The 26977-nt window shown below is 40.5% G+C and overlaps 1 long non-coding RNA gene across 1 annotated transcript; it reads left to right on the top strand.

Annotated features, from left to right (window-relative positions):
• The first annotated feature begins 71 nt into the window (after nucleotides 1-71).
• LOC111557778 lies at nucleotides 72-12685 on the top strand. The gene is made up of 3 exons (XR_002738079.2): nucleotides 72-200; nucleotides 4974-5062; nucleotides 12332-12685. It is a non-coding gene; the product is annotated as an uncharacterized LOC111557778 (long non-coding RNA).
• The last annotated feature ends 14292 nt before the right edge of the window (nucleotides 12686-26977 follow it).

Here is a 26977-nt window from a genome sequence, read left to right as displayed (position 1 = left end):
TGGTTCAGCTACCGGACTTCGGAGGCTCAGCGTCTGCTGCGTTCCCAGGGCATTGCGGTCCCAGGAGCTCACTCTTCCTGATTCTCAGTGAGCGAGCATCCCCGTCATACCACGCAGCTCAGCTCTCCTCCCGTGTTTGCAGGGGCGAAGTCCTGCGGTGCTGGCGCAGCTTCTGTTTTGGTCCCGGACAGCTCCCTCCAGTATGTATTGAGGTTCATAGACGATGGGCCATGAGAGTCCTTGAAGTCCTGAATTATTTTGCAAAATTCTGCTTACCCGCATTTTCCCAGGGAGAGGGTCCAGAGCTTTAATTACACTCTCTAGCGTGCACTTGACCCACAAAAGGTAGGAACAGTTGGCTCAGGAAAGGCAGACTGGTGGCTTAATTAAGAGTACAGGCTCCAGAGTTCAAATCTGGGCTCTGAAAATTGTTAGTTGTATAACCTTGAGCAAGTTACTTAACCTTCCCTAAGTGTTCACAAAATAGAGATAATAATAGTACCTACTCTCTGGTGGTATTCTGAGGATTTAGTAAGTTAATTCATGTAAATAGCCTTAAATGGTGCCTGACATATATTAAAAACATAAAGAATGTTAACTATTATGCTCTGTGAGCAGGGAGATGAGAAGCTCTGGTTACCTCATGTAAACACCAGGGGAGGCCTTCTGTTGGGACCTTCCATTCGCAGTGACATCACTATCTGGAAGAGGAGAGCATAGGACTGGGCACCCTGGGAATTGGGGGCTGAGATTTTGGCTCTGGTCCTCCTATGATGATTTGGCTTTTGGTCCTCCTATGATGACCCTGGTGTTCATCAGGTGGCTATCACTAGGCACAAGTCCTATTACCACTGGCCATTGGTCAATATGGAGGGAAAGGGCCAGGCCTAATGTTAAAAGGGTGTGTTTTACTCCTGGATTTCAGCTTCTTTTTGGCTAACGGCCAAAATGTACATGAAAATGTACACGAAAATTTTTCTTTTTTTTAAACCATAAATCAAATTTCATTTATAAAGTGTTATTATTACTGAAGTCTGTAGATACTCAATGAGTAATGATTAAATGAATAAAGGCAAGGAACTGGTGTGTTTGTGTGTATGAGATTCTCATTAGGCCTACTATTGGGGTTCTTAGACTGAGGTGAATAGATAGACTTTAGGGAATTGTGAACCTTTGAAAACATTGTCAGAAGTTTTACTTATATACATTTTTTTCTGGGGAGAAGTCCCATAGATTTCATTATGTTCCCTAAGTTGTCTATTCAAAAAACTTAAGGACTAATAGCTTGGTGAAGATCTCATCACAACTTTCTCTTGGGCTTCCTCACCATCCATGACTGTCATAGATAAGAAGGTTCCAGAAGCCAATGGTAGCTTTCCCTTGAGCCTCACATTCCTGGGAAGTTTTACCTTTCTCAGGGCCTGCTTCTGAGCTCTGAGGATTCAGAAACACGATTTCATCTGTTTTCTCAAAGGTTATTAATAGCACATATTATAGAGGATCCAAAATGATCTGGAATTGATGACAGAAGACTTCCCTGAGAAATGATATTTAAGCTGATATCTGAAGAAAGAGTGAGCATCAGTCAAATGAAGGGAGTGATAGTGTGACTCTAGGAAGAGAGATCAGCATGTACAAAAAAGGAGCTGGAAAAAGACTAGCCTGACTAGAGCTACAGAGGTTGAGGAGAAGGATGATGGGAGAAATGTCTAGAGAGGTAGGTAAGGACAAGATCATGTGGGCTATGTTAAGGGTTTTGGACTCTGTTTTAAGAGCAATATGAAGCCATTGAAGAACTTTAAGTAGGGGAGTGACATGGTCAGACTTGGAATTTAAAGATACTATTCTGGTTGCTGTGTGGGCTAAGAGCCAAGAATAAATTTACTCATTTTTTCTTATTGATTTATAAAATCTCTTTATATATTAAGGACATTAATCTCTTCTGTCATAAATATTTTATTATTTTCTACAGATTTTTTCAATTATTAACTTTATGCTTTTGTCATACTATATTAAAGTTTTTAATTTTTAAGTTTTGAGTGAACAATGCTTAGGCATTAGCCAGGCAGAGGATAACAGAAAGCATATTGTTGAGCAAATAATAACAGTAAAGGAAAATAATCACTATATTTTACACTTGAAACTAATATAGCACTGTATGTTAACTGTACTAGAATAAAATAAAAAACTAAAAAAAAGTGAAGAAAAATAGATATTCTTTAAGGAATGTGTCCATTAAAAGGTAATAGGAAAAAGATCAATTTTCTTCATTCTAGGGCTATTTATGTTCAAATAACTAATACTGTTTAAATTTTTTTTTTTAATTTTTTTTTTCAACGTTTATTTATTTTTGGGACAGAGAGAGACAGAGCATGAACGGGGGAGGGGCAGAGAGAGAGGGAGACGCAGAATCGGAAACAGGCTCCAGGCTCTGAGCCATCAGCCCAGAGCCTGATGCGGGGCTCGAACTCCCGGACCGCGAGATCGTGACCTGGCTGAAGTCGGACGCTTAACCGACTGCGCCACCCAGGCGCCCCTGTTTAAATTTTTTTTAACGTTTATTTATTTCTGAGAGACAGAGACAGCATGAGTGGGGGAGGAGCAGAGAGAGAGGGAGACACAGAATCTGAAGCAGGCTCCAGGCTTTGAGCTGTCAGCACAGAGCTCGAACTCACAAACGATGAGATCATGACCTGAGCCAAAGTTGGACGCTTAACTGAGTGAGCCACCCAGGCGCCCTTCAAATAACTACTACTACTACTAATTTAAAATGACATACCTTGTGTGATTTCTATTCTTTTAAATTTGCTAAGGTGTGTTTTATCATCTATCTTGGGGAATGTTTCAGGTGAACTTGAGAAGAATGTGTATTTTGTTGTTGGATGGAGTATAACAATCAGATCGAGTTGATTGATAGTGCTCTTCAAGTCAACTATATCTTTATTGGTTTTTGGCATGCTAGATGTATCAGTTAGTGACAGAGGGTTTTGAAGTCTCCAACCATAATCGTGGATTCATCTTTTTCTCTGTTTTGTTCTGTTTTTGCTTTGTGTCTTTTGACACCGTTTTTTAGATGCAAACACATTTTTTTTGAGAATTGACTCCTTTTCATTGTGTAGTGCCCCCTTTATTAGTGATAATTTTCTTTTCTGAAGTCCTCTTTGTCTGAAATTAAAATAGCTATTCCAGCTTTCTTTTGATCAGTGTTAGCATGGAATAACTTTCTCCATTCCCTTACTTTTAACCTGTTGGTGTCTTTATATTTAAAATGGGTTTTTGTACTTAATAGAAACCCATGGGGGAGGGGAAGGAAGCAGAAAAAAAAAAAAAGAGGTTAGAGTGGGAGAGAACCAAAGCATAAGAGACTCTTAAAAACTGAGAACAAACTGAGGGTTGATGGGGGGTGGGAGGGAGGGGAGGGTGGGTGATGGGTATTGAGGAGGGCACCTTTTGGGATGAGCACTGGGTGTTGTATGGAAACGAATTTGACAATAAATTTCATATATTGAAAAAAAAAGGAAAAAAAATAAAATGGGTTTTTGTAGACAACATGTAGTTGTCTTTTTTAAAAAAAATCCACTCTGACAATCTCTTTTAATTGGCTTATTAAGCCATTCATATTTAGAGTGATTATTGATATATTTGGATTAATGTCAGTCATGTTTGCAATTGTATTTTATTCATTGCCAAGTGCCTCTTCCTTCGGCATTCTCTGGTTTTAAATGAGCAATTTGTGTAATTCCATTTATCTCCTTTCTTGGCACAACTATAAAAAAATTCTTCTTTAAAATCTTTTAAGTTGTTGTCTTAGAGTTAACAGTATATATTTTTAACTAAACTTAATCCATCTTCAAATGATGACATTCCTGGTTCACGTGCAGTGTAGGTACTTTAAAAACGGTATTCCCAATTTCTCCCTCTCACCCCTTGTGACATTGCTGTCATTCATTTCACTTATCCATAAGCCATAATCATTAAATACATTGTTGCTATTGTTACTTTCAAGTTATCCTTCAGAAAGATTAAGAATAAGAAAGATAAGCTTTTATCTTACCATCATTTATTAGCACCCCACCCTTCCTTTCACTTCTTTTCCCTCTTTATCTCCCAACCTCTATCAGATATACTTTTTAAAAATAAACATTTTGTTTTAGAATTATTTTATATTTACAGAGGAGTTGCATAAATAGTGTAGAGAATTATTGTATACCCACACCCAGGTTACTATTAACATTTTTACATTTGTCACAACTATGAACCAATGTTGGTATATTATTATCAACTAAAATCCATACTTTATTTGTATTTTCCCAGGACCCAATCCAAAATATCACATTACATTTAAGTGTTATGCTTCCTTAGGCTTCTTAAGACTATGAAAAATTTTCAGACTTTCTTTGTTTTTGATTACCTTGATAGGCTTAAGGAGTACTGGTCAGGTATTTTGTAAAATGTCCTTCAATTTGGATTTGGCTGATGTTTTTCCCTTGGTTAGACCAAGGTTCTGTGTTTTTTGAAAGTAAGACCATGGAGGTAAAGTTTCATTATCAACACATCATATCAACAGGTTGTGTTATAAGTAAGACTTATCACTGATGATGTTAATTAACCTGGATCACCTCACTAAGGTAGTGTTTGTTGGGTTTATCCACTGAACATTTATCCCTCTTTGACATCCTTTGTTTTGTTTTGAACACTTCTTTCTTTCTGGAACTAGGATTTTAGGATTCTAGCTCTGGGGTTATCTTGTTGATTCTGTCCTCTTGGAATTAGTAATTTCTTCAAGAAGTCCTGGTTCCTTTTATTGGCAAGTGGTATCAGGAACCAAGATCGGGGTACTTGACATGTTTGTTGCTACTGGGGTATTGTCAGGTATACTTTTATTTTCAAAGTTTTCCAACGAATAGAAATCACATTTTAAATGTTATCATAGTTATATAATGTGTAATTATCATCTTCTGTAATTTTTACAGGTTTATTCTAAAATGTGAACACCTTCCCAAGCCTCCAGGATTTAAACTGCTATCATTAAGCAAACACAGCTTATGTGCAGGGCTAAATAGTAAGTTATGATTCTTTACAATTTATTTTCAAAGACTTGTATCACCAAGTTAAAACATTTTATTCTTTTTAAAAATAAAAGCTCCATTGCTAAAATCAGGCATTGTTTTAATCTGTACTTTGCCATTGTATGTATTTATTGTTTTCTCTGAAGTTTCTGATTGCCTTTCAATTTGTTTATTGGAAGAAGAGATACATACCTTCTTCTTTGTATCTTTTATATTGTCAATGTCTTCACTTTTCTTTTCTCTTGGAAACCATTTAATTCCTTTCTTTAAAATTTTTTTTTTACATTTTTATTTATTTTGAGAGACAGAGAGAGACAGAGCACAAGTGGGGGAGGGGCAGAGAGAGAATGAGACACAGAATCTGAAGTAGACTCCAGGCTCTGAGCTGTCAGCACAGAGCCCAATGCAGGGCTTGAACTCACAAACTGTGAGATCATGACCTGAGCTGAAGTCAGACGCTTAACAGACTGAGCCACCCAGGCGCTCTAATTCCTTTCTAATTCCTTTCAATCATTTCCTCGTCTGATGCGAATGTGTTTTTGTCTTAAATGTTTGTTTATTTATTTATTTATTTATTTATTTATGAGAGAAGTGGGGGTGGGGGTGGGGAGAGGCAGAGAGAGAGGGAGAGAATCCAAGCAGGTTGTGCAGAGCTGTACAGGGGGCTCGAACCCATGAACTGTGAGGTCAAGACCTAAGGTGAAACCAAGAGTTGGATGTTTAACCAAATGAGCCACGCAGGCACTCCTCTAATTGCTTAAAGATTAAATTAAAGATTTAACTCCAGGGCTTCATCATTTGCTCAAGACTTACTTTCCAAGTTTTCTTCTCTATGATCTCACAAACCTCTCTGCTCTAGGGCTTTAGTTTCCTGCTTTAATCTGACCATGTTGCTTTCTGGGCTTGCTGCATGGCCATAACCCTGACATTTCCCTTTAGCCTTATTCCTATGTGGGTTCAGTATTCCCTGTGGTTTATACCTTCCTCTTTCTCAGTTTGCTCCCTCATGAATTTGGCATACTTTTCTTGGTTTACTCTTCATGGAAAGTATTTGAGGAAGTCACTTGAAAATGCACTCAAATAACCTCTTAAAAATTATTTTTTATTTTTAAGTAATCTCTACACCCAATGTGGGTCTTAAACCCATAACCCCTAGACCAAGAGTCACATGCCCTACTGATTGAGCCAGCCAGTCACCCCCCAACAAACTTCTTAAAAGGGGGGCATGGGAGGTGGACTTTCTGAGTCTTTGCATATCTGAAAATGTCCTTATTCTGTTCTTACTTGATTTCAGCTTGGTTTGGGATTCACAATGAAGATGATTTCCTATAAGCTTAAAGACATTACTGAATTGTCTTCTGGTACACTAACAGGAGGTAGTATTGCTAATTCAAGGTGTTGCTAACCGAAGGTCTGTTGCCAGACTAATTCCTCAGCTTTGGAAGTGGGCTGTTTCATTATTTATTTTTCTTTGGCAACTTTTAGGATCTTTTCTTGATCCATAGTTTTCTGAAGTTTTATGTTACTTTATATAATTGTACACCTTTTTACATCTATTGTGCTGGGTACTCAGCAGACCCTTTTAGTTTGAAGATGTGTGTCACTTTTCCTCTCTGGGAAATTCTCTTCATTTTCCTTTTTTTTCCTCCCCTTAATTATCACTATTATTTTCTGAAATTCCCAAGGAATGAGATGTTGCGCTTTCTGGATTGTTCCTTTTTTTAAAATTATTAAATAAAGGTGAGTTTACCTATTTATTAAATAGGCTCCAAGCCCAACATGAGGCTTGAACGCATGACCCTGAGATCAAGAGTCACATGCTCTACCATCTGGCTAGTCAGGCATCCGTGTTACTTTTGCTGTTTTTATTTTTTAATGTTTATTTATTTATTTTTAAGAGAGAGAGAGATCATGCGAGCAGGGCAGGAGCAGAGAGACAGGGAGAGAGAGAATCCCAAGCAGGCTCCACACTCAGTGTAGAGCTCAACATGGGGCTCTATCCTACACATGTGAGATCATGACCTGAGCTGAAATCAAGAGTTGGAGGATCAACCAACTGAGCCACCCTGGTGCCCCCTTTTTGCTCTTTAAAAAAAAAACCTCACATTTTACATCTCATTGTCTACTTGTTCTGTGAAGTAGGACAGTTCCTCAACCTCATCTTTAAGCCCTCACATTACGTTTAAAAGTTTTAGCAAAGGGTGCCTGGGTGGCTTAGTTGGTTGAGTGTTGAATCTCAGCTCAGGTCATGATCTCATGCTTTGTGAGTTCGAGCCCCGCATCAGGTTCACTGCTGTCAGCACAGAGCCTGCTTTGGATTCTCTGTCTCCCTCTGTCTCTGCTCATGCTCTTTCTCAAAGATAAATAAAAACATTTTTGAAAAGTTTTAGCAAAATTCCTTTCAATTTCTAAGAATTATTTTTTTCTTAATCAAAATGTTTAAATTGTGATAAAATATACACAATATGAAAGTCACCACCTTAACAGCTTTTTAAGTTTTATTTATTTCATTGATCTCTACACCTTGAATTCATTATTACCCTGGGATAAAGAGTTGGATGTTCTACTGACTGAGCCAGCCAGGCTCCCCAAACCTTAATGACTTTGCTTAAAGCTTATTTATTTATTTTGAGAAAGACAGAGAGAGTGTGAGAGGGGGAAGGGCAGAGAAAGAGGGAGAATCTCAAGCAGGCTCCGCTGTCAGTGCAGAGCCCATGTGGTGCTCAAACTCACAAAACCGTGAGATCATGACCTGAGTTGAAATCAAAAGTTTGAGGCTTAACCGACTGAGCCACCCAGGCGTCCCTTAATTTTTTTTAAGTTTATTTATTTAGAGTTAGAGAGTGTGCACACAAGTTGGGGAGGGGCAGAGAGAGAGGGAGAGAGAGAGAATCCCAAGCAGGCTCTGCACTGTCAGCACGGAGCCAGACACAGGGCTCAAACTCATGAACCATGAGATCACGACATGAGCCAAAATCAAGAGTTGGACTCTCAACCAACTGAGCCACCCAGGCGCCCCCCACCTTAACGATTTTTAAGTGTGTAGTTTGGTAATGTTAACTGAATTCACATTGTTATGAAACCAATCTCCAGAACTCTTTTTATCTTCAAAAGAGAAACTGTACCCATCAAATAGTAACCCCTTATTTCCTGCCACCCCAGCCTCAGACTCTGAATCTGACTATTCTAGGTAGCTCATTGGAGTGGAATCATAGAGTATGTTTTTGTTACTGGCTTATTTCACTTACCATAATATCTTCAAGGCTCATCCATGTTGTAGCAGGTTCAGACTCTCCCTTTTATTTTCTAAATGTTTTTATTTATTTTTGAGAAAGAAAAAGAGACAGACCGTGAGTGGGGGAGGGACAGAGAGAAAGGGAGACACAGAATCCAAAGTAGGCTCCAGGCTCTGAGCTTTCAGCACAGAGCCTGATGCGGGGCTCGAACTCACAAACCATGAGATCATGACCTAAGCTGAAGTCGGACACTCAACCGACTGAGCCACCCAGGCATCCCAGACTCTCCTTTCTTTTAAAGGCCAAATAATATTCCATTGTATGCATGTGCCACATTTTCTTTTCTTTTTTTCCAATTTTTTTTGTTAATCTTTTTTTAAAAATTAAGTTTTTAATTTTAATTCCAGTATAGTTAGCATACAGTGTTATATTAGTTTAAGATGTACAATATAGCCATTCAACAATTATATACATTACTCACTGTGCTTTTATTCCCCATCACCAGTTTCACCCATCCCCGAACCATCTCCCCTCTGATAACCATCAGTTGTTTTCTATAGTTAAGCGTCTGTTTCCTGGTTTCTCTCTCTCTCTCTTTTTCCTTTGCTTGTTTGTTTTCTTTCTTAAATTCCACATATGAGAGAAATCATGTCTTGTCTTTCTCTGACTGGCTTATTTCACTTAGCATTCTACTCTGTAGCCCCATCCATGTTGTTGCAAATGGCAAGATTTCATTCTTTTTTAATGGCTAACTAATATTCCACTGTGTGTGTGTGTGTGTGTGTGTGTGTGTGTATACCACAACTTCTTTATTCATTCATTTATCAATGGACACTGCTGTTTCCATACTTTGGCTATTGTAAATAATGTTGCAATAAACATAGGGGTGCATACCACATTTCCAGAAACCATTGATGGACACTTGGGTTGCTTCCACCTTTTGGCTTTTGTGAAGAATGCTGCTGTGAACATGGGTGGACAAATATCTCTTTGAGACAATGCTTTGAATTCTTTAGGGTAAATATCCAGAAGTGAAATTGCTGAATCATACGGTAATTCTATTTTTAATCTTTTGAGGAACCACCATGGTCAATGCCTTTTTATACCTTTGTATTATGGAAGTGGTATCTTCTCAAATCTCTCTGTTTTAAAATTTCTTTCCTGTTCCTGAATGATCTCTGCTTTGTTAGGGTCAGTTTTGCTATTTATTTATTTTCTTTTATGTTTCAGATTTAAAAAAAAAATCTAAGGATTTTTGGTTACCTTCATGCTTAATGAGGCATGGGAATGGCTCTGATATCTCTGTATGTGGTCAGGATTTGTAGCAGGTTAAAGTTTTAGAGGAGTGGTCAGGGAGTTTGTGCAGAGAGAGAGGGAGACACAGAATCCGAAGCAAGTTCCAGGCTCTGAGCTGTCAGCACAGAGCCCAATGCGGGGCTTCAACTCACCAACTGGGAAATCATGACTTGAGCCAAAGTCTGAGGCTTAACCAACTGAGCCACCCAGGCGCCCCATATATTCTCATTTAATCTAACTAGTAATTCTATAAGATAGTTTTTGTTGTATTCATTTTACAGAAGTGGAAACAGGATCAGAGTTTTAAAAAGCTCACATGGGGGCGCCTGGGTGGCTCAGTCTCTTAAATGTCCAGCTTTGGCTCAGGTCATGAAATTGGGGTTCTTGAGTTCGAGAGTCCCGTGTCAGGCTCTGTGCTGACGGCTTCAGATTTTGTCTCTCTCTCTCTCTGCCCCTCCCATGCTCATGCCCTGTCTCTCTCTGTCTCTCAATAATAAATAAACGTTAAAAAATTTTAAAAAGCTCACATAGGGGGCACCTGGGTGGCTCAGTCGGTTGAGCGTCTGACTTCGGCTCAGGTCATGATCTTACAGTCTGAGTTCAAGCCCCGTGTCGGGCTCTGTGCTGACAGCTCAGAGCCTGGAGCTTGCTTCAGATTCTGTGTCTCCCTCTCTCTCTGCCCCTTCCCTGCTCATGCTCTGTCTCTCTCTGTCTCAAAAATAAATAAAAACTTAAAAAAAAAAAGCTCACATAGAAGGTTGGAATTTGAACCTAGGAATATGTGACTTCAGATTCCGTACTCTAAACCAATATACTACTTTGAGTCTGAAAGTTTGAGCTGAACCTCATGTGGGGATTCAATGGCAGTTTCATTTTGGGTCACTAAGGAAATAATCTATAAACTGTAGTAACGAATGTGAAACAAGAGAACAGCTGAGTTCAATGGATTTGAAAAAAATACCCAGAATAAATCCTATAAGGATTTAATGCTGCAGGAAGTTGTGAAATGCAAAGATGGGATGGTTTTCCTAACATTAAAGATCCAGCAACATCTCTCTTCCACTGAAAGGCTTGGCACTACTCCCATGGCTAAGCTCTGGGCTCTTAATGTGAGTGAGAAAAGCACTACAGGGAAGGTGCAGCCTGTATATGCAGCCACCTGCCCTCTCCTCATGCTGCAAAGCTTGGATGGGGATAGAGATTATGAGTCATAGTGGCCTAGGAGGAACAATGGTGCTGTCCTCTTCCCTTGGGTTTTTGGAGAAGATGGTTCCTTCCTTCATGCATTCGTTCTTAGCCAGGCGCTGTGGTAGGTGCTGGGGATAAACAGATAAAAGAGCCACAGTTCCTGCCTCTGAAGAGCTGACAGCCTACTAGGCATGGCTAAGACATATATATATATATAATGTGATAAGAGCCGTGATGGGATGTAAGGGAGACAGTAAAAACAGACACAGGTCTGAATTCTAGCTCTGCCATTTTTTATTTTTGCAACTTGATATATTAATTCACTTTGCTAACCTTCACTTTCCTCCTTCATTGGGTTATTGTGAGGAGTAAATGAAATAAGGCATGGGAAGTGCTCATCCCAGTGCAGTGCCTGGTATATATTGAGTGCTCAATATGGGGGGTCATTGTAGTGGATAATATGGACTGAATGTGCTGTAGGTCTGGAGAAGAGGGTGACCAACTCTGTCTGCCCAGAGGTGAGGAGGAAGATGGGGGGCAGGGAAGGCTTTACTCAGGAAGGTGCCTCCAAACACCAACTCTTCTCCCCCCCCCCCCGGCTTTTTTTTTTTGAGCACCAGGCAAAAGTTTATTAGAGTATAAGATTAGAAAGGAAGAATAGTAGGAAAGTTCTCTTTACAGAGAGGGGAACATTTGAGAGGGAATGCCCCTCTTGTTTCCTGAGAAAACCCCCAAATGGTGTCTTCCATTGTCCTAGCACCCCATGGGGTCAAATTGGTGAAGTTCCAATAAGGGAGCTTCCAATAAGGGAGAATCTCTATAAGGTCAGGTGGGCAACTCTCCATGATACTAGATTCTTGCTACCTTGTCTTCTCTAGCTTCTTTATTAGATATTTTCTGGGAGAGACACAGATAGATAATGAATGAATGAACTTTTATTATGACCACCATGTGCCAGGCTCTTTTGCATGTTATCTAATTTAACCTTGCTCAATAATCCTCTGGAGAAGGCTACTTTTCTTCATATTCTATCAGTGGTGGGGGTGAAGATCAGGGACAATAAGCTAATCAAGATTGAGCAGGTGGCAGATGGAGCTGAGATTCAGTCCCCATAAGTGTAGCCCCAAGTTGATAGGTTTTCCACATCCTGCAGCTGCCTTTTTCACATGGATCCCCAACCAGGAGTTGTGGTTCAGAAAGGGACTGTGGAGATTCATTCAGGGCTTTTAACTCCATAGATGGAAAAATGCCTTGGCATAGAGGACTTTTTTTAACTCTAAATTTCAACCTTTCCTGCCACTTGGTCAGGGTTGGGGAGAGGAGAGAAGCAGAGGGTGTTTTCCGTTCCAGAGATACCTAAGTACCACATCTGTGCCAACACCTCCGTTACTGGTACATAATGGGAATGCCACAAAGCAGAGAGCAGTGTTCTGGTGCCTCTCTTACCAGGAACCTGGGGAACCCCCATGGGCTAGGGCTCCATGCACCGGGGGTCCTTGTAAATGGTCGTTAGTATTGAGCTCTCTCTTGTTTCACCCACAGGCCAGCAACTATCAACCATAGGACAAACTGAGCATCCAGGCAGGCACAGCCCCTCTACTGAGTTCAAAGCTCTTTGCAGCTCACGTTCTCCATCTTGTGGACATTTATCCCTGGCAGAGTCTCAGAAGCTGGTAACTGTGTGTTGGAGAACTACTAAGCTCAGAGTCCAGGGAGGTGAGCTTCTTTTGCCCAATATGCAGGGAAGCTCAGGCAAAATGAGAAAGTCAGCAAACTACTTGTATTCTTCTTAGCCACCCCTTATGCTTTATCTCCTCTCTGTGGAGCTTAAACCCTTTTCCACATAAGAAAGAAATAATTTTTTCCATAGTCAGCAGCAGCAGGTGTGTGTGTGTGTGTGTGTGTGTGCGCACCTGTGTGTGTGCACCTGTGTGTGTGCGTGCGTGTGCATGTGCATCTCTGTGTAGGAGGTATCATATTTTTGAGGATCTGTCTGCTGGAATCACACCCCACTTGGCCATGATCCTATTCTGGCAGGCCCTCTTACACAGCCTGCCACCTGCTTGCAGGGATCAGTGTATTCAGTTTCAGGTATTTTCCAGAAGAGGCAGAAGGTACTCTGGGCACAGACCTGAGCATCAAAACTTGGAAAAGAGAATTGAATCCTTCCTTCCAAGATCTGATAATGCAAGGATACTAAGCCATTTATGCATCTGTTAGCCAATTTTTTCTTTATTTTCTTTCTTTCTTTCTTTCTTTCTTTCTTTCTTTCTTTCTTTCTTTCTTATTTGAGAGGGAGAGGGAGAGAGAGAGATTCTTAAGTAGGCTCCATGCTCAGCACAGAGCTGGCACAGGGCTCTATCCCACAACCCTGGGATCATGACCTGGGTCATGGATGCTCAACTGACTGAACTACCCAGGTGCCCTGCCAATGTTTTCTTTAAATTGGACCTTAGGGTGCACAGAATTAGAATAATCAAAATAATTGAACTCTGACACACTCATCAACTCATCCTTAAATGGTCCTTCCTTCCCTTCCCTCCCTCCCTCCCTCCTTCCCTTCCTTCTAATGTAATAAGAACCTAAAGCAAAAGCTAGGGCCATCACAATAACCTACATTTAACCATATTTCCACCCCTCACCCCACCCATCCCTCCTTCTGAGGTTGTGATCATCCTGATTCCTATGTCCATCACTCCTATCTTTTTATGTAGTTTTGTTGCATCTAAAAATACATTGCATTTCTAAAAATACATCTTGTATTTTAGGTTTTTTTGACTTAAAATTATATTGCTATAATTGTTTTTGCATGTTGCTGTAGGTTGTTGTTTTGAGTGCTGTGTATGTTTGGTTGAGTAAATAGATCACAAATTTTTCATTTGATCTCTCACTGCAGGGGGCACCTGGTTTTTATCTGCTGTGAACAGCACTGTTGTGAGCTTTCTCTTACATGTCTTTGGTGCATGCATGAATGTTTGTCTTTATTTCTGTGTCTTCAAAGCATTTATTCAAACTCCCTGCATGTGCTGACCTGGTCTTGGTGGAGAGTGTGGCATTCCTCATGTCAAACCATGCTGGGGAATGGGGTGCCTGGCTGGCTCAGTCGGTAGGGCATATGAATCTTCACTTTGGGTGGTGGGTTTGCTCCCCACATTGGGAATAGAGATTACTTAAAATTATAAAATAATTAAAACAACAAATTGGTTCTTAAAAAAAACATGTTGGGGGATAAGGCTGCAAGGCATTCTGCTGGAAAGAGACGTGACATATTGAAACAAACCAGGGATTTTGGTTCAAATCGACCTGATTTAAGGTCCACCTGGGCCACTTACCAGGTCTATGAATTGGGCAATTTCTTGACATCTTTGAGTCTCAGTGTTGTCATTTTTTAAAAAAAGTTTATTTGTTTTGAGAGAGAAAGAGTGTGCATGCACATGCATGCACAAATGAGGATGGGGCAGAGAGAGAGGGAGAGAGAATCTCAAGCAGGTTCCTTGCTGTCAGCATGGGGTCTGATGTGGGGCTTGATCTCATGAACTGTGAACCAAAAGCAAGAGACAGGCACACAACTGGCTGAGCCACCCAGGCGTCCCTCAGTTTTGTCATTTTTTAAAACTATTTTGTAATGTTTTTATTTATTTTTGAGAGAGAGAGACAGCGAGAGCAAATGAGGAGGGGCAGAGAGAAAGGGGGATAGAGGGTCCAAAGCGGGCTCTGTGCTGACAGCAGAGAGCCCAGTGTGGGGCCTGAACTCACAAACCACGAGATCATGACCTGAGCTGAAGTTGGACGCTTAACCGACTGAGCCACAAGGAACTCCTCAGTTTTGCCATTTTTAAAATGGGAAGGAATTATACCTCCTGACAGGGTTGTGAGGAATAAATGGGCAAAAGGATGTTTGGCATATAGTTGGTGCTCAATGCATGGGAGCTGCTATTAACCTGAGGTGTAATGTGAGCTCCTTGCACAGGCTGAGTGTCCATTCGGTAGGGATACTGTAGAGGAGACTCAAATACTGGATTCGGAGGGAAGCGGTCTATGAATATTTCCCAATAGAGACTTCAGATGGGTTTCCTCAGCACTGGGGAGGTTGGGTGTCCTTATCAAAAATATAGATTTCCCCTGACTTTCTGAATGAGAATCTCTTGGGGTGACACTTGGGAATTTGCATGACTATAATGTTCTGTGGGTGACTCTGACAAGAAGACAAGTTTAGGAACTACTGGATTAGTGGCTTCTAACATCCCTTTTAACTTTTGTGCTTTGAGGAACTGTTCAGAAAGGGCTTCACTTCCCCAAGAGAGGTTAGGAGAACTGTGGAGCAGTAGGAGGATACTGAATGGAATTAAGAAGAGCATCTAGATTTCTTAGGAAAGGAGGGAGGGCATGACCCAGATGGCCACATGAGGTCACTAGGGAGCACCTTTTGTATAGAATACAGTGGGAATGACCCCCAGTTCCTCGGAGCTCAGCATAGTGCTCTATAAGATGAGTCCTCCTGAAACAGTGCAACATATTCCTATGTTTCTACTTAGGAAGAATGTCTACTTATATTATTTTTCTCTAGAGCTAGACTAACTGGCTTTGAATCTTGATCCATCCCTTACTGTTGTGTGACTTTGGGCATGTCACTACAACTTCTCTGTGACTCAGTTACCCCATCTGTAAGATATGGATGATAATATGTATACCACACAGGGCTGTTGTAAGGATAAGGTAGGTTAATATATAAGACTTAATAAAAAAGCTTCTGTAGTGTCTTGCACTTAGAAAGTGAAAGGTTGGTGTTACTTCCATCATCATCATCATCATCATCATCATCACTATTCTGCCATACATTTCACTTATAGGATTCTATGAATCTAAACTGAATCTAAAATGCATCTAAAAATGCAACCAGTTCTGGGGTGTTGGGATGGCTCAGTCAGCTGAGTGGTGACTTTGGCTCAGGTCATTTGATTTGTGGGTTCAAGCCCTAGGTCAGGCTCTGTGTTGACAGCTAGGAGCCTGGAGCCTGTTTTGGCTTCTGTGTCTCCCTGTCTCTCTTTGCCCCTCCCCTGCTCACGCTCTTTCTCTCTCTCTTCTCTCAAAAATAAAATAAACATTAAGAAAACATTTACATGCAACCAGTCCTGTTTAGAAAATAAGAAAAGAAGGATTGCTATTATTTTCCTTTCCCTACTATTTTGAGCAAGGAAAGATAGTATTCCTGAGTAGAATATCAATGTGAAAAGGATTGCTAGTTAATCCCCAAATATTTGTTCTTTCCTGGTTTTACAGTAATGGAAGTTTTAGCTAGGCACATGGTTAAGGAGTAAAAAAAAAAACAAAAAAACAAAACACAAAACATTTCCTAGCCTCCTTGCAAGTCGGTGAGGTGACATAACTAAGTCCTGGCCAAGAGGATGAGTGGAAGCCACATTTCTAACTTCTGAGTCATGCCCTTAAGAAGAAAGGAGCAAGCCCTCCCCTTCCCTTCTTCTCTTCCTTTTCCTGGGAAGTGGAGGTGGTGGAGGAAGGTGAAGCATCCACTTTAGACCTTGAGATGGAAGTCAGGTCCTGAAGATCATGGAGTCATGGGTGAGAAGGGCCCTAAGACCTATGGAGCTGCCATGTCAGTTTTGGACTGTTTACCTTTGGATATTATAAGAAAGATGAATGCACATTTCTGTCTTGTGTATGTTATTGTTACATTGGCTTTTAATACAATACCTGAATTGGTATTCTACATAATGTAGTTGTTATGTATATAAAAAGTAAACATTCTACCAGGTGGTCAAAAGAGCAAAGGAGTAGGTAAGGAGAGGAGGAAAAATACTTATTTGAATGGTGTAAAGATAGAAATACGGGGATGAAAAAATGGGAACAGGTCTAGGGTGAGGCAAGAGAGGCGGCTAGGGACAGTCACTCTCAGGGTCATTCAAGATTTCTTAAATTTTGTGCCCTGGGTGCCTCTCTTATACTCTTAACCATGGAAGGAAAAGAGATAGGGAATAGAGGGATCAGAACTGAGAAGAGGGATGATTGTAACGTGGAAAGAGAGGAGAGAGTGGGGTGAGCTGGGTGGAGAGGAATTACAGGAGAAAGAAGGTAGAGAGGAAAGGGCAAAAGGAAGGAGTAAGGGTGATCTTCAACTTAGTTGAAGTTGAACCAATCTTCAACTGGTTCAACATGGAGGTTTTTAATTCAGAGAGAGTGTTCCTTTACACTTGATATTTTAAAAGTGGGAACAGAGAAGGTCTTATTTCATCTACCAGCTCTAAAAATTAGGGATAGACAGGGAGGAAAACACTGTTGAAAAAACTAAACAAGGAGGATGTGACAAAGGATGGGGATGTGTGACAGTCAGGTGAATGTCAGCAACCTGACACCTCACAGCCAAATTTGAAGTGAGGTTACAGGGCATTGGTTGTGGCTGAGTGAGAGGCGAACCTATTTTTATGAGATATCTGAGGAGGGAACTTAGGTCACACATTCTTCCCATTTGCAGGAGGCAAATGCATGTGTCAGCGCTTTTGTGTTTTGTCCTGTCCTCTATTGCACCACAGTGTGCCAGGTGATCAATGGCTGTGAGACACATTAAATAAGGTCAGCCTGGAAAAATCCCCAGATTCCAGCACTGCCTATGTTTGATATATATCCAGTCATCACATGACCTCATTGCCTGCCTTGAAGTTTTCCTATAGCTCAAGGCATGGAGAAAGGGAGATCCAGGCTTCAGGGATGGGTCATGGGGACAGAGGGCAGCCCACTGGATATTGCAGTTCTCTGGAATTGCTGTTTGGTCCACAGTTAATGGTTGTGCCCAAAAACATAATTTAAATAAGGCTTTGTTTCCTTCAGAGAGATGGGAGAGAGTCTTGGTAGGAATGAAGGTAGATGGTGGTAGACATAGGAGAAGAGACCATTTTTTCCTTAGGGAAAGGCCCTAAGAAAGGGGCCTTGCTCTGATATCTCTTTCCACACTGAGATTCTTCCAGTAGTAAAGCTCTCTGTTTCTCTTATCACTGTGTTCTTGAGCACCTGCTGTGCTCAGGGAGCTACATGGTATGGAGTAATGACTCCATAGGTCTACAAGCCCTACCTGCCCCAGTAGATTGTTGACTCCTTGAGAGCAATACCCATGCTGGCTTCTTCATTGCCTCCATCAAAGCACTCAGATGTGCCTTATTTATCCTTTGGATAAATAATGATTAAATAAGATGCAATGACAAGGCACCGGCAACAAGTACTTTTGGTATGTGTTGAGAATCCATCCTGGACACAGAACTTGGTTTGGGCTGTAAAGAAGGCTTCTTGGGTATTTTTGTTTATCATGGAAGTGTTGGCTTTTGTTTTCCCTCTTATCTCCAGAGACGCTGTCAGCCTCATGAGACTAAATCATCAATCAACATTTACTCTCCAGATACTGTCCTTTGCCAGACACACAGGATGCACTTAATCAACCTCTTCATTTAGTTTATGTTTCAGGTAGAAGCAAGATGAGAAAGATTTCCCCCATCTATCAATTCCTGCTTCTACTTCTGATTTCCATTTGGAAAAACAACTCTCAACTCAAAAATGAGCATATTTAAGGATTATTTTCTTGGAATCTTGGGGATGAGAGGATATTAAGAAATTAGGTGTTCTAAGGAAAATGGTCATGATGGAAAAAAAGAGACAATTTGTATAATAGGATCTCAATTTCAGAAAAATAATATACATCTCGAATAAGTAGGGAAGTACTATTACCAGAATATTAGCAGGAAGGTAATTGGATCGTGTTGATTTTTGTTTTCTGCCTTCTGGATCTTGAAATTTTTCTATAGTGAATATATGTTACATTTAAATCAGGAAACAAGAGTTAAAAAAATAACTAAAGAAATTCTCTTTCTTAAGCTGGGTAGGGGGCACACAGATGTGCATTTATTATTATTCTTTATCATTTGCTTACAGGTTATACATACACTTTGTATAAAATATTTAACAGTCCAATTTTTTTCAATTGCAGAACCTTTTGTTTAAATAAAATATAATCTGGATGCTCTCTTAATTAAAGCAAGGCATTCCCTGGAGGTTAGCCTAACATGTGATCTATCCTAGAAAATGTTCCATATGTACTAGAGAAGAATGTGTATTCTGCTGCTGTTGTATGGAATGTTCTGTATGTCGGTTAGGTCCATTTGGTCCAAGTCCAATGTTTCCTTGTTGATTTTCTGTCAGGATGATCTATCCACTGTTGGATGTGGAGTACTGAAACCCTCTCCTATTATTGCATTGTTGCCTATTTCTCCCTTTATATCTCTTAGTATTTGCTTAATATATTTAGGTTCTCTGATGTTGGGTGCATATATATTTATGACTGTTGTATCTCCTTGATGAATGAACACTTTATCGTTATAGAACGACCTTCTTTGTCTCTTATTACCATTTTTAGCATAAAGTCTATTTTTTTTCTGATATAAGTATAGCCACCTCTGCTTTCTTTTGGTTTCCACTTGCATGGAGTATCTTTTTCCATTCCTTCATTTTTGAGCCTAGGTGTGTCCTTAAAAACTGAAGTGAATCTCTTGTAGGCAGAATTTGGTTGGGTCTTATTTTTAGCTATCCAGCCAGTCTGTGCCTTTTGATTGGAGAATTAAATCCATTTAATTTAGAATAATTATTGATATGTAAGGACTTAATAATGCCTTCTTGTTTATTGCTTTGTGGCTGTTTTGTAGAATCATTGTACTATTTTTCCTCTTTTTTGGCCTATCTTTATGAATTGGTGATTTTCCGTGGTGGTATGCTCTAATTCCCTTCTATTTATATTTTGTGAACCTACCAGAGTTTTTTGTTTGTTTGTTTGGTTGGTTGGTTGGTTTTGTTGTTACCATGACACATTCATAAAGCATATTATAGATTGAAAAGTCTATTTTAAGCTGATAGCAACTTAACTTTGACTACATACAAAAGCTTTACCCTTTTACTCCCACCTTCTATGTGTTTGATGTCATCTTTGCCTGTGTTTTTGAATGCATTTGTTAACAAATTATTGTAGTTATAATTTTTAATACCTTTTCTCTTTAACATTTATACCAGAGTAGTTAGCACACCATCATTTTATAAAATTACAGTTTTGTAAATCTAACTGTATGTTTATCTTTACCAGTATGTTGTATATTTTCATATGTTTTCATGTTACTAATTAGTGTCTTTTCATTTCAACTTGAAGAACTCCTTTCATCTTTTCTTGTAAGTCAGATATAGTGGTAATGAACTGCCTCAGCTTTTCTTTGTCTGGAAATGTCTTTGTTTCTCCCTTATTTCTGAAAGACAGCTTTGCCAGATAAAGTATTTCTTCCAACATTTTGAATACATCATTCCACTCTCTCCTGATCTATAGAGTTTGGGCTGATAAATTTACCAATAGCTTAATGCGGGTGCCATTGTAGGTTGCAATCTTTTTTTCTCGCACTGCCTTTAGGAATTCTCTCTGTCTTTGACTTTTGACAGTTTTATTATAATGTATCTTGGGGAAGGTTATTTTGCATTGAGCTAATGATATATTAGCTTCATAAAGTTGGGTGTCTAAGTCTCTCCTCAGGTTTGGGGAGTTCTCAGTGATTATTTCCTTAAATAAACTTTTGGCCTCCTTCTATCTCTTTTCTCCTTATGCAACTCCAATTATTCTGATGTTTGTACTTCTGATGAGGTCTCATAGATCATGTGGTATTTCTTTGCCCTTTTTCATTCTTATCTCTTTGCTCTCTTCTCAGATTATTTCAAAATCTCTATCTTGTACATCAGTGATTCTATCTTCTGTTTGGTCTATTCTGCTGTGATGCTCTCCTATTGCATTTAAAAATTTTATTCACTGAATTCTTCAGCTCCAGAATTTCTATTTGGCTCTTTTTTAAAAAAATATTTCTGTCCCTTCTTTATTTTATTTTTTTATGTTTTATTTATTTATTTTGAGAGAGAGACAGAGAGTGCACATGTGCACGCAAGCAGGGGAAGGACAGAGAGAAAGAGAGAGAGAGTGAATCCCAAGCAGGCTCCATGTTCAGTGCGGAGCTGATGTGAGGCTTGATCCTATGACTGTGAGATCATGGCCTGAGCCAAAATCAAGAGTTGAACCCTTAACTGACTGAGTCACCCAGGCACCCCTGATTTCTATCCCCTCTTTAAATTTCTTATTTTGTCCATGTACTGTTTTCCCAATTTTGTTCAATTGTTTTTCTGTGCTTTCTTATTTGAGACCTTAAAGCAGCTATTTCAAATTCCTTATCAGGTAGATTGCAGAATTTTGTGTCTTTGAGTTTGGTTACTAAAAGATTACTGTTTTCTTTTGATGAGGACATGTGTCCTTTATTCTTCATGTTCTTTGGAGATTTGTGTAGCTGTTTTCTCATTTTAGTAGCAATCACCTCTTCCAATCTTTACTAGTTGGCTTCAGCTAGGAGATATTTTCATTGGTTCTCTTATGTCTGGGACTTTCTCCATCCTTGTATGGATACGCCCACTTCCTGCTTCTTGCTCCCTTTTGTGGCAGAATTCTTAGGTTTGTATGTCTATCTTACAATGCACTGGCTGTTGGAAACCTCTCTTCTTTTCCAGAAGGTGGCGTTATAGCTCAAGTTTGTAGTTTCATTTCCCATAGGGCCAGGCCTGTTTTCTGAGTGCATTCCTTCCTGGTCTACCAGAGGCTGCTCTTGCCACCCACTTGGGAGTTTGCCCAAAGAACTGGCTGCAGGGTGGGTGGGGAGGTATAGGTTTAACACCTGGGGTCTTTAGGGTTCCCACAGTCCAGGCTGGGGGATCCTTGAGTCAGGTTTTCTCATCAGCTCATAGGGGAGTTTCCTGTTGAAGTCCTGGATGCAGTCAGCAAGAACCACATCGCTTTAACCCCCTTTGATATTCTTATCTGCCTCTTTCTTGGTTTCTTCCCTGGCCCCTGTCATGGAGAACATGCTTAAATAGTCTGGTTGTTGCAGGAGGGAAATGGGTTTTCCCAGCAGTGACCCACACAGCTGGAAAAACCAGGCACTCACTCACCCCCACTCCTTTCCCCTCCGGAGAGGTCGCTGCAGGCTAGTTCAGCCCCACACTCTGCTGCCTTGAGGGAGGGGTTGTGCTGGCAAAGTTCCTCTTATCTTCTTTCATGTGTCCAAATTTGTATTTTATTTTTCTCCCCTGGAGTGCTGGAATCTCTCCTTGGGAAGTCTGGACTTCTACAAAGGCTCTCTCATTCACGGGTATCTGCCCACTAACACTCCTCAGATGTTCCCCAAATGCAAGTGGGGAGGGTGGGGGCTAGCTCATTGGCTACTGCTGGTTCTGCAGTCCTTACCAAGGTCTGTCTGCCTACTACTCATTGCACAAATGGGCAATACTCTTCCTGGGTCTCTTGGTGTATGGTACCAGATTCCATAACTTCCACAGAGACACTATTGTTTGTGGACAGATGCCAATTTTTAGTTGTTAAAAGGGAGAGAGATAAAAAGGAGGAATGCCATATGCCACCATGATGCTCTCATTTTTTTAAAGTTTTAATTTATTTTTGAGAGTGAGAGAGAGTATGTACACAGGGAAGGGGCAGAGAGAGAGAGAGAGAGAGGGAGAGAGGGAATCCCAAAGAGGTTCTGCATTGTCATTGCAGAGCCTGATGCAGGGCTCAAATTCGTGAACCAACCATGAGATTATGACCTGAGCCAAAATCAAGAGTCGGATACCCAATAGACTGAGCCACCCAGGCGCCCTTCTCTGTCTAATTTCTTTTTATCACTGAATGATATTCCTTTGTATGATGCACCACAGGTTGTTTATCGATTCACTTATTGAAGGACATTTGGATTGCTTCCAATTTATGGCAATTATGAATAAAACTGCTGTAAACATTTGTGTTCAAAGTGCTCTTTTAACCCTTCAAGGAGACCCTACAACTAGCACTTGTGGTTTGTGACACACTGATTTCTTCTCCACGACCACAGTGCTGTTGGTGGTTTTTCAGGCTACAAGAACAGAAAATTGCAATACTATTGTTTTTTGGCACTTGCTTGCCAAACACTTGCTTCTCAGTTTCTTCCAGAAAAAAAAAAAAAGTCAGCTGCATAAAAAATGATTGGGGTTGTGAGTGGAAGCCACAATGATGAGAGATATACATGAAAGTAGAAGTAAGAGAATGTAGTCCTTTGTCTCTGCAGGGTAGGCCCAGATGGAGTCTAACATGACTGGCCTGTGTAGAGGGAAGAAGTGAGTCTTGTGGCCAGAAACATGAACCTGTTTGTGGTCACTTTCCTTTTCTCTCTTCCCAGTGCCTGGGGCAGAAGTGTTGATGGAGAATTGAGTAAAAATGGCATCAGGGATAACAATTGAAATGACAAAGACTTTCAGGTTACTTCTGCAGCCATTTATATGTGCTTAGTAGAACTGATAAAATCACCTGTGTTATTCCAGAGATTGTTAATTCCAACCACCCTCACTTGCATATAACATTTTATAAAGTTTTATTTTGAAATTTTAGATAATACAGCACTTCATAGTTTGCAAAGAACTGTCTACTCATCAACTCATTTATTTCTCATGACAACAATACATGAGAAAGCTGAGGCTCAGAGTTTATTTACCTGCCCAAGGTCATTTAGCAAGTGAATGGCAGAGCTGAGAGTAGAACACAAGGGTTTTGACTCCCAATCCAGTGCTCTTCCCAACAGCTTGAGTTCAGGGACAATTGAAGAAAGTGGAAAGACCAGTGGATGCGAATGGGGTGGTGAGGACAGCATTAGGGGGGCATGCACAGAGAAAGGTGCTCAGGTGGTGGTGGCAGGTGGTAGACAAGGATAGGCAAGAGTCTCTTGTTTTTAGGCTGAGCTTGGTGGGTTGTCTCAGTTCAGTGGACATCACCATGCTTCATGGCAGAACTTAGCTTTGATGGAAGAGAATTCGATTTTGTTTTGTTTTTCTTTCTTTCTTTTTAATAATTTTATTTCATTTTTAAAAAGATTTTGTTTATTTATTTATTTATTTGATTTTTTAAGTAGGTTTCACAACCAGCATAGAGCCCAGCGCACGGCTTGAACTCAAAACCCTGAGATCAACACCTGAGCTGAGATCTGAGCCACGCAGGCACCCCTTATCTGATTTTTTAAAGTAGGTTCAACAGCCCAGCATGGGGATTGAACTCATGACCATGAGATCAAGAGTCGCGTGCTCTACGGACTGGGACAGCCCAATGTGCCCCTCAATTTTGTTTTTTCATTTCAGAAAACATTTGCTCACCTAAGTCCTCGGTCATGTACTAGAGAAAAGGGGATAAGACTCACTGTCACAAGGAGAAGAGTTGATTAATGGCAGTGATGAGAGTATTTCACCTCATCCACAACCTCCAAGAGACTGATTTATAAGCCAGGTTTCCAATTTATTTATTTGTGATGGGAAATATTTGTGATGTGATAACTGGTGATCTTTACTTACCAAGTGGAAGGTCTGTTCAGGAGACCAAATGATCATTCTGAACAGTGCTTGAAAATAGAATTAGTAACCAGGAATGGTAGTCAAAAGTCACCTGTGTCAAGCTGATTCGGTTTGCTTTGTTTCTTTAATGGTGTGCTATGTTTGTCTCAGTAATAGGCTTGTCACTAATATGTTGTTACTCCCAACCATTTTTTTCTGGATTCGTTTATGGCTATTAGATATGATTGTCCTGTCACATCCAACCTTGTGACCTAGAGACAGTGCCTGGGGCTGACACGGATGTGGATTCTGGAATCTGGTGACCAACATTTGAATCCCGACCCCGTCACTCACTGTGACTCATGCAGACACTTAACCTGCTTCTTCTTCTGTAACTGAGGCTGAGATTATTTCTGGAGAAATTCCCTGTGGCTCTTGGCCACAGCCACATGCCGAGATGAGATTGAAGATCACCCCAGCCTGGACTATGATGGTAACTAGTCAGAAATGCATGTTTATAGATAAACAACAGATAAAATAGGGGATCTGGAATGAGGGAAAAGTCCACAACCGTCAAGAAGAATGATCTTCAACTTCCGGGAGGAAGCTCAGAATTTTGATGTTTAGCTGAAAAAGCCACTGAATATGAGGCTGACAAATTCAAAATTCATGTAAAATAAATACTCAAGAAAGCGTGTTCGTATGAGTGAAAGGGAGGGGATGTAGGGTCACAGGAGAAGACAAAAAGCAAAGTAAAAATAAAATAAAAGCCAAAGCCAGAGCCACAAACTGATATTTGTGATTGATTTCAGTTCTATGTGCCGAGATCCAGTGCAGAAAGTAACGGGAAGTGGGGCAGTGCCATAGGGCAGAGGTAAGGACATAAAGCAGATGTGAGATAGTGTGGAAACCTCAGGACAGGCCTCCTGCAAATAAATGCTGCAAATAAATGCCCATTCAGGCTCTTGCTTCTTTATCTTTCTGATAATTATGCTCGCTTTCACTTAACTACTTCCTGGTGGCATATCAGGTGGTAACTGAACTTCACAGAGCATGGTGTTGGGACAATGAGCTGTGGGCCTCACTGCTTTGGTATTGATTTCTATGGCCGTTAGTTTTACAAAGTAGGAGTTCATAGGACAGAACTTTACAGCAGTGATATAAGACTTTATAGATGAGGACACAGAGCCTGAATTTTTTATTTTGTCATTCTAGTGGCTGTGAAGTAGCATGCCTTGTGGGGTTTTTTTTTGGGGGGGGGACATTTAAAATTTTTATTTAACTTAATATATATTTTTTTAGTGTTTATTTACTTTTGAGAGAGACAGAGCATGAGCGGGGGAGGGGCAAAGAGAGAGGGAGACACAGAATCTGAAACAGGCTCCAGGTTCTGAGCTGTCAGCACAGAGCCTGACGTGGGGCTCAAATTCACAGACTGTGAGATCATGACCTGAGGAGAAGTCGGATGCCCAACTGACTGAGCCATCGAAGCGCCCCACTTAACTTAATATTAATATCTGATCTGCCAATACCCTATTTGTGTTTCTACCTTGTCTGTGAAATAAATTCATAAAATCATTGAAGTTAGTGATAGCACTAAGTCTCTAGTAGCTGGGTGGAGAGACGGGAGGAGTGGGTCTGTACGTATGTATGACCAAATCATTTTTCTGAAGATGATAATGTTTCAAACAGAGGTAAACTCTTAAGCACCAAAGTGTCCATTTCCGTGGCATTAAGTATATTCACATTTTTGTATAGCAATCAACAACATTCCTGTTGTGGCTTTAAATCGAATTTCTCTGATGACTAATGAAGCTGCACATGCTTTGCATACGCTCATTAGCTATTCATAGATCTTCCTCGGTGAAGTGTCAGTTCCAATCTGTGGCCTGTTTTAAAAAACTAAGTTGCTCACCTTTGTTATCAGTGATTTATACGAGTTCTTTATATATTCTAGATGTTCAATGTCTATAGTCCATGGCAAAACACATGTTTTGCATATATTTTCCCCCTGCCTCTTCATTTTTTAAATGATGTCACTTAATGAACAGGAAACTTCCATTTGGATGAAATCCAATCTGTAATTTATGGGGGTGCTTTTTGTGTCCTAAGAAAGTAATTGCCTACTTCAAGGCTGCAAAGATATTCTCTTTTATGCTTTTTTCTGAAAGCCTTATGGATCTGGCTTTTATGTTTGGGTCTGTGGTCCTTTTAAAATTAATTAATGAATTCTAATTAATCATGTGTATGGAGTGAGTAGAGGTCAAGGTTCATTTTTTTCCCACGTGGATATTCACTTGTTCCAGCACTTTTTCCTTTTGCATGGAATTGCCCTAGTGTCTTGATGGAAAATCAATTGACTGGGGGCACCTGGGTGGCTCAGTCAGTTAAGCGTCTGACTTCGGCTCAGGTCATGATCTCATGGTTCATGAGTTGGAGCCCTGTGTCGGGCTTTGTGCTGACAGCTCTGAGCCTGGAGCCTGCTTTGGATTCTGTGTCTCCCTCTCTCTCTATCCCTCCCCTGCTTGTGCTCTCTCTCTCTCTTAAAAGTAAATGTTAAAAAAATTTTTTTTTAATTTTTTTTTCAACGTTTATTTATTTTTGGGACAGAGAGAGACAGAGCATGAACGGGGGAGGGGCAGAGAGAGAGGGAGACACAGAATCGGAAACAGGCTCCAGGCTCTGAGCCATCAGCCCAGAGCCCGACGCGGGGCTCGAACTCACGGACCGCGAGATCGTGACCTGGCTGAAGTCGGACGCTTAACCGACTGC

This window comes from Felis catus, chromosome E1 (assembly GCF_018350175.1).
Source record: "Felis catus isolate Fca126 chromosome E1, F.catus_Fca126_mat1.0, whole genome shotgun sequence".
NCBI classification, from domain to species: domain Eukaryota; kingdom Metazoa; phylum Chordata; class Mammalia; order Carnivora; family Felidae; genus Felis; species Felis catus.
This window is presented reverse-complemented; position numbering and strand designations above follow the sequence as displayed.